This window comes from Lepeophtheirus salmonis, chromosome 3 (assembly GCF_016086655.4).
Source record: "Lepeophtheirus salmonis chromosome 3, UVic_Lsal_1.4, whole genome shotgun sequence".
Lineage (NCBI taxonomy): Eukaryota > Metazoa > Arthropoda > Copepoda > Siphonostomatoida > Caligidae > Lepeophtheirus > Lepeophtheirus salmonis.
The window spans coordinates 5,181,674-5,189,920 of NC_052133.2; positions in this window are offsets into that span (position 1 = coordinate 5,181,674).

The following is an 8,247-nucleotide window of genomic DNA, read 5'->3' on the forward strand; positions in this document are numbered from 1 at the left end:
CATCCCATTTGGGACGGTAAGATGCCTAAAATCTGCAAATTTTACCAAAAATACCCTATTTTCTAAAGTCAGTTCTTTGATTGTCCTTTACCAGAAAAGATCTACGTCCAGAAGGAAAAAATATTTAGCTTAAAAACGGACATTCTAAATTATATACCCACTTCCTGTAACAATACACTAATGAGTTTTTTTATAGTACAGTGGATAGTTTCTTAGCTTTTCTCTTGAATAGCAATAATGATCATACTTTATCAACGTTTTGATATGCCCTTTACTCCTATTCTTCTCCTGGGCCGATTTTGTTTGTAGCGTAGACCCTACAAAGAATTGTGATAGTTGTAAAGGAAAATAAGGGAATAAAAACTGTCATTTACAGAAAGTTTGTTTTTCATTGTAATTTTTTGAGCATTTTGGAACATCATTTTCAGAAAAAGAAATAATAGTAAGCAAGCAGTTAGATCGTTCTTAAATAAAAATCGTTTTTTTTTAAATTTAATGTCACAAAAATGATGATAACATATTTTTTTATAAAATAATAAATTTCATACTTTAAAGGAGGCAGAAAGTAATCTGACTATTCAAAATGAAATAGTCGTCCAGTTCATGGAGAAATGTACAACTTAAATTGAGAACAGACCAATACAAAATTAGAATATTTAAACTTATTGAGGGTAGTCAAAAAAATTTATATACATAATTGAAAGTAATAATGTAAAAGTCAAGGACTTGACCATATTTATATTTAGGACTTGAAAGGTATAGATGTCTATAATGTATTTTGTGAATGTGATTTATTAAATATTATATAAATAAAGTCACTGGGATTTTTCTTTTTAATCTTTGTAAATATTTGTTGACAGTATATATAAATAGTGCAATCAAATGCATAGTAACAATAATTTTTTTGCTGATTCTTTTAAAAAGTCATATTCTCAGTGGTGTTGACTTCAGTTTATATACTCAGTAACGATACATCTTGAACAGGTTTCTGTAGTAAATTTGTGTATTTTTGCTCTAATTCCAAAAGCCTATTTTCTTAAATGAATAAATTTCTTTTTTGAATTGGACTATTTTGTTTTCAAATTGACTCTTCTCATTTTTGTTTTTGATTGTTTTCATTTTAAGATGGACAAAAACCATTTTGAATTAGAAATGATATAATTTAATTCGAATACTCGGATTTCGTTCGAGCTCATTTTCAGTCCATAATTAATTATTTCAAGTATTTCTTGAGCCTTGTTTAAGTTATAAGTTATAAAAGTGTTGTCACGGTAGTGATATGTTTATGGCAGTTCCGGTAACAAAATGAGTATAGGCATCACGATACTCTTTCAATTAAAAATATCAAACAAAAATGTATTATAAGGAAATCACCTTCAGTTACTTGGCTGTCTGTAGGATTTTTGATTAGAATTGTGGGATGGGGAAAGCTCATAAATTTGATGACGTTATATAAGACCACTTTCATTCTTCCTTTGTATTATAAAAGACAACTTTCGAGCTCAGGAATTTGTGGGGGTGGTGGTGGGGGGTTATGATATCGAAACTGTGAGGAAGCAAATCATGGAAATTAGTTTGAAGGCCTTCTAGTGAGATTAATTAAAATGTTCCGAAGAATTACATGGAGTTATTAACTTAGCTGAAGTCAAACTATCTTAAGGGCAACTATTTTTGCCTGCAGGTCTCAGCACCCGAGTACAAGGCTAAGGCAACCTAGACATTGGTGTCTCATCAATTTTGCCTACTTTTGGCCTTAGGTATTGTGGCCACCCTCCGGCCCAGTCTGTAACTTCTTGGACTACAGCATCAGGAGCGCCGTTGAAAAGAAGGCATGTACGAGCTTGCAATGAAGTGTTAATAACTTGTAAGCCTCTGTTGAGATCCATGGACTGATTTGTCAGTGGACTTTGTGAAAAACACGTTCAAGACGTTCAGGTCCCTTATTTATGTATATTTGTTAGAAATTTCATATCTAAGTTCTGTGTACTTTTTGAGAAACTGGTTGAGGTTTCTCAGACTGAATTTTTTTTTTCCAATTTGCTTTCTTACACTATACTGGTTCAAATGACAATGTAGTGTAGTATTTTTTTAAATGCGTCATTATCCTGGTCCACTATATGTAGTACCGGTATACCAAACAACACTAAGTAATAACTAATTAATCACAAGTAGTCCTCTACTGTTAAATATCATAATATTTTGCTACTAATTCTGGCTCGAATTGAGTTTTTCACTTTAGCAAAAAGTATTTTGAAGAATATTTCTATTTATCCAGTGACAAAGTTGAAATGATTTTGAGAAAGCTTCTTAAAAATCGTATCTAGTCCAGTAATTTTTTATGTTCCTTTAATTGGTTAGATTGAGTTGCACTGATTAAGTATAAGTTAACATTATAGTATTACATTTACTCTATCTAACTCCAAGCGTTTTTTGAGTTAAGCGATTCCATATCATAAAGTCTTAGTCTTATTTCGAGTTCTCTAGGAATCACCTGTATGCAAACGTACATACATTGAATTCAAGAGAATAAATTTAAAAAAAATTTATGACCATAAAAGTGTGTGAATGTGACTCATTTTTTGATTAAAATAAAGCGAATGGATCTAGAGGGAGTCATATTAGTGCAAAAATATTGCAACTTTTTTTTAATGCAGATATATTACAAATTAACTTCGTAATTCTATTATTAAAATTATCATACATGCAATAAAGAAAATAAATATTTGATCCCTTGCCGATTTTGTAAGTTTGCTCACTGACAGAGAAAAGAAGGTCCATAATTTTAATAGTGAGAGACATCATAAAACACAAAAAGGGTGTTTGGAAGAAGAAAATGCTCTCTATAACCCTAAGAACACCATCCCCACCATCAAGCATTGGGGTGGAAACATTATTTTTTGGAGGTGCTTCTCTACTAAGGGGAAATGACGACTCCACCGAAGGTGAGATATACGAGGATCCACCTGGTGGGAAATGTTGGGGGACAACCTCCTTCCATCAAGGAAGGGCACTGAAAATGGATCTGGTAATAGATCTGCTAGCAATGATCTAAAATATACTGCCATGGCAACAAAAGAGTGGTTCAAAAAGAAGCCAATTATGGTCATGGAGTGGTCTAGCCATTCTCCAGACCTCCATCAGATAGAAAATCTTTATCTTTAACTTACAAAATCCGCAAGGAACCAATATTTATTCCCACCACAGTAAATGCAAGTTCAACACTCTAACTATTTATTAGTATAAACTTCATTACATCATATATTGATATGTTTTTATTTCAAGATAACATCATTTGATTATTATTGCGAGGCATATACATTAGGCTGCCAAATATTCTTACAATTAATTACACCCGTGAACAAATGTTTTCTCTAGGATTGAAACGGAGTGTTCATGATTGTTTTTATTTCTATAAATCTGAAAATGACATTTATAACCAATTTTTTTTTTTGCTTTTGTGACTTCTGTCGCTATTAGAGAGCAATATTTCATATTCTATCAATAAGTCTTGATGGATTAATGAAGTTACAAAAATATAAGATCTTAGTTGCATTACAATCAATTATATTTTTTTTTCCATATAAATTCCCCAGTAGTAGAAAAAACCCTCTTGCTTGTCACCAAAGCTCTTATAGAATGAATGGGTATTTCATTTCGAAACAAGTTTGGAAACCCCTTTTTCCTTTACATTTCAACCCCTTCAATGTATCAAGTGATTGTTCAATCCAGGATAGTTGTAAAAATTGATCCAACTCAATTTCTGTATTATTTGCTCGAATATTTTGAGTTGTGATCATTTGAGTTTAGTCGAGCGTTTTTTTTCAAAATAACATTTGGGTGAGTTTGAGTAACTTTCAGAGAATTGTCAGCTTTAGTAAAGTCCAGTTTTGTTTTGTCTTCAACACGGAATTACACATATGACTCCACAACAAATCCTCAGAATTACTTATCGTCTTTCACGCTCTAGCGATTACTTTATAATGAGATGTTTTCTCTTCAAGTTTAGGTAAATAATTTTTTTTTTTCAAGTTGTAATTACTAAAAGAACCCAGACTAAAAATTAGTATATTTTCTTAACTTCTGTTTATTATTATAAAAGCGGATCATTTTATTCCCGTATATATGTCTTTGCCACTAATCATAACAACATTAGATTTGGGCATCAACAAAATATGATTTGTGATTATTATAGTAAAATATTATAGTTTCAACTTTGAAGAGAAAGTTCTATGAAATAATAATTACTTTTAGCAAACTTTTGCTACTAAAATCTACTCCTTAACAATTATAAAATTGAGTGTGATACATGGAATAACAGTTGATACTACATTTGTAGTAATCAGTATACCTTAATTGAAAAAAAAAAAAAAAAAAAAAAAAATAGACAAATCAAAAGAACAACTTACAAGTAAACAAATTAATCAAATCTTGATAAAAAATGTAGAATTAGTCCAAGAAATTACATTTTTGCTAGAAAGAAAAAGTTGCATTTATTCTGAAAGATGTTTCAGGAACATATTAATGCTATTTTTAGTATTAAAATCATATATCAATAACGTAGGATTAAAGTATTTAAAAAAAATATTTAGAACAGGTTAACCTGCATGTAGTGGTCGCTTCTTCAATTTCCCTAACTTGACCACTTAATTGAGGTTTGACTGTATAATAATTAAATACATTAGGCCATAAAACAATTTCTTATTTAAAAATCTATTAACCATAATTTGAATAAACCATTTTTAGAAAATATAAATATTTGTAATATTTCTCTGTGTTTTTCATTTTGTGCAGATATTTTTTTTTTGCTCTTCCCTGTGTGTAGTTTGTGACATGCAATCCCCCAAAACCCACAAAACAACATACGTACATATCTACTTAGTTGGAATAAAATAAGACACACTAAGTATGAAAGAAAGCAAAAAAAATAAAATAAAAAACTTGAAGCAGAAATTTCAAGGTATACACAAAAGTCTATATAAAACGTATTTAAAGAAAAGTAAAAATAAAATAAAAAGTTTTTTAACGATAAAAAAATTGAAAGAGACATCTGTCATGGATGTAACCAATAAAGAGGGAGAGAGGATGAGCCACGCTATAGAAAAATATGCTAATGAAGTCCTGAATCATTTCAATTTTGAAGAATTTGTATATCTTAAACAAAACTGTGATTACTAGGAAGGCCGTGTGTGGTTAAGGGAGTACACTCCACTCATCCTTCACTCTTCAGCGGGTATTGGGTATTTTAATGTCCAATTTTTGATATTTTGTGAAATCGACTAAAATGAACGCACCCAAATCTATAGGATTTGTCTCATTTGACTGTTTTAGTTAGAGTTATAATAAAACAACATTTAATTGTGTATATATTTGTTAAATTTGTGAAACCTTTTAATGGAGTTTCTTCTCTCGCATTACCAATTACACTGTTCATCTGTATTTATAAAATAAATCCTTTATGCGTGTACACACTGTTTGACCAAGAAAGCTGAAATTTTGCGTAGGTGCCTCTTTGGAGCCAGGTCAGGTTAAATGCTCATCTTTATTTTTTTAGCCACGGAGATTAGTTAAAAATCAAAAAGTGCCTGGTGTCTCAACAAACAACTATACGAATAAGGACATTTCTTAAATTTATTCAAAATCAAAAAAAAATATATGGGCAAAATAAGAAATCGGCGAAAATTACACTTTTTTTTCAGGTGCAAAAAAAAAAATGAATTTCCACGGAAAATTGGATTTGTAGATAACATAAAGTTGAAAAAATTGTCTGGAAATTTGTTTGCATATGAGTTTGACGGATAAAAAGTGATGTTTAATTTATATATTTAACATTTTCTGAATAATTTTTCAATTTTTTCTTTTTGTTCACTTTGTTTCATCAAACGTCAATTTTTAATTTAAAAAAACAAACAAAAAAAAAACCGATAAAACGATTCATTTTGTACATAAAAATTTTAAACTTTAACGTTTCCAATACATTATTTTCAATTGTTGGAAAATTTTATCACATATTTTTTGCAGTATTTACAAAAATGAACGAGTTATCGATGGTTATTTTTTCGATGGTAGTATTTTTTTAACTTTTTTGGTTTTGCTAGTACGAAAAAAATATTTTGTTTCTCTTTAAAATGCCAATAAATGCAAAAAATTAATGCAAAACAGTTTTTTTCAATGGTTTTTTTGAATTCCGATTAGGCAATTTATTGAAAAATTAAAAGACGGACTTTAGACAAATTTTCTAATGCAAATATGTTAGTATGCTATTTGAAGTTTAAGTAGTAACTCCGGTTAATCTAACCCTTTCATTTTCATTCTGTACGTACTTTTCCTCGTATTTACGTACTTCCAATTTCTTCCTCAGCAATTTTCAAATCCAATTATTTATATATTCAACTATGCTTAATATTTGAGGTTTTGAGCATTAACTCAAGCCGAGGTTGAGTAAGGGTCTAAGGTATTTTTATTATTATTGAATTAATTAAGCACTAAGATCAATTACTTCAGTAAGGCAGTCATAAAACAAGGCACCAATTAAGTAAGGAAAACATATTCCACCAAAAATATGACAACGAAATTTAAAAGAATTGCTCTATAAAAATGTAGAAATAACAGAAGATGAGATTAATTTATACTCGAGTACTTCGAGTTCGGTGGAGTTTTTCAATTTATTTTCTAGGTGAGTTTGATTAATTTTCAGAAAATTATCGACTTTCGTAAGCTTAATTTGTTTTTTTTTTACTCGAATCCATCAATTAAGGCGTAAATAAAATTTCTTTATGATAAATCAAAAGTTGTTAAACTCATAATGGATATATTTTTTTTTAATTAACAACGAAAATGTGTTCATTTTTTATTTTGTTGCGATATTGTCAGACTTAGCTGACGAATTGTCTCGGGATATCATTTAATTCTTTGTTTTCTTTTTACAAAACGACAGAGCCAATTTTTAGAGCTCTAGTTATCAAGCTAAAAATGTTAAGAACCGCTGCTATAGAGAAATGATTATTAAATAATTATTATTTGCTTTTGGTGTAATTTTTTTTTAAATGCATAATAATATTAGAAAATACATATTGTATAAATAAAATTATGATATTCTCGTTGCATTAATGCTTATACAAATACGGAATATTTTCCTTTCTATAAAAGTAATACATTTTCTATCTCCCCCGCCACAAAAATACAAATACAAATGAATAGCTGATGTTATCAAGGGTCTTAATTTACATACTGTTAAGTAGTACCATAAGTTGGGCTCTTGAGACGCGAGAAATTGAACTCTGGACGTGGGAAACCAACAAAGGGTCATTGATAATTATATATGGCGTTTTTAAAGGAAACGATGTTATTGCAAAGAACTATGAACTGATTCATTTACCGTGTTATCCCATGGAGAGATGATTACTTACTCAAAAAGGGAAATACATTATCCGTCATTAGTTAATTAACAATCATTTACTCCCTAAAAAATTATTATCTTCTACGTCTATGACTATAGGTGTATAAAACTCGTCCTAGAATGAGGTTTTCGAAAGCTGTTGTCGTTATTATTTAATTCTTGAAGACATCACATCTAAGTATAAAGTAATAACTAGTGAGTCTGCTCGTGAAAGAAGAAGCTTATTGCGGATTTGCTCTTTAGTTAGAAGTGTACGTCTTTGTTGGACTTGGAGTAGAATTGAGGATCAACATCTGAGTAATATGTCTAATTGAGACTAATTGTCCTTAGTAAATAAAAAGTGGGATTTGTCTTTATTTATTTCCTCTCATAGCTGCTTGCAGATGGTCATTATTACGTCATGACAGCTAAGCTGCTCTCCTTCCAAATATTTCAAAAATTGTAAGGGCTACTGCGTGAGTATTATTGTTTCATAATATCAATTTATATGAAAATATTATTTGTTTTGTATATTGGTTAATATTTAGGAATAAGCAAAAATAATGATATTCAGAGCTTTTTTCCCCCAAACTTTTGTGTTCAGTACATACCGTAAAAAATTACTATATTTTAACCCAAGAAAAATATAATTTATGAAAGAAAAGTATAACTAAAACTATTTTGAACAATGTTGATAAAACTGTGGGATCACATATTTATAAAAGTTATGTTTTTCTTTTTTCTGTTAATATATTTCAAACCTGTTATCAAATAATTATATTTTAATTAATATACGTTGGGTTTTCCTATCCCTAAAGAACCATTGTCAATGAGGTAAATTAATGTCGTATATAAGTAAAACAACGTTTGTA